General features: G+C 36.6%; 1 non-coding gene across 1 annotated transcript; it reads right to left on the bottom strand.

Moving 5' to 3' along the window:
• Positions 1-329: 329 nt before the first annotated feature.
• Positions 330-401, bottom strand: TRNAP-AGG. Its single transcript has one exon. It is a non-coding gene; the product is annotated as a tRNA-Pro (tRNA).
• Between the last annotated feature and the right edge of the window lie 238 nt (positions 402-639).

The following is a 639-nucleotide window of genomic DNA, read 5'->3' on the forward strand; positions in this document are numbered from 1 at the left end:
CATATGAAGAATTGAAGCGAAATAAACAGGAGGGGAACATCGTCGAAGGGGCAAAGTTGATAGGAAGGAACGCCGTCAAAGGAGCTGAATTTATCTCGTCTGCATCTTGTGAATTCATTTTCAGATCAAATTTGAACGATTTTATTTTACCCGCAAAATGAACTACACCAACAAGTTGAAAATACAAAAAGATTTTGCTCACTTTAGTTCGTCTCAATCCAAACAGCTAAAAAGTTAACAACGCCCATATATTTACTTTTTATTCATTTTGCTGCCAACCAAATAACCTCTAAAAAAATTAGTTTAAAAAGCAGTACAAGAAATGAATGGGGGCATTCCGAGAATTGAACTCGGGACCTCTCGCACCCTAAGCGAGAATCATACCACTAGACCAAATGCCCACTCTGCTGCAATTCGGATTTTTATACTTTATTAAAGTAAATTAGTTTGGTCATAGCCTGCAATTCTGACTTCTGCCGGACGAAACCATTCGAATTTTTCAGAGCCCAGATCAGCTCGACACATTCAAAATCAACTTTGTCGATTAGTATCATTTTGCTGGGTCAGAACTTGAAGAAATACTGTAATGGTTGACATCTACATTTTTGTCAATAATTACAGTAATTATATAGGACAATT

The sequence above is a fragment of the Dendrobium catenatum genome, unplaced genomic scaffold, assembly GCF_001605985.2.
Source record: "Dendrobium catenatum unplaced genomic scaffold, ASM160598v2 fragScaff_scaffold_993, whole genome shotgun sequence".
In the NCBI taxonomy this organism is placed as follows: domain Eukaryota; kingdom Viridiplantae; phylum Streptophyta; class Magnoliopsida; order Asparagales; family Orchidaceae; genus Dendrobium; species Dendrobium catenatum.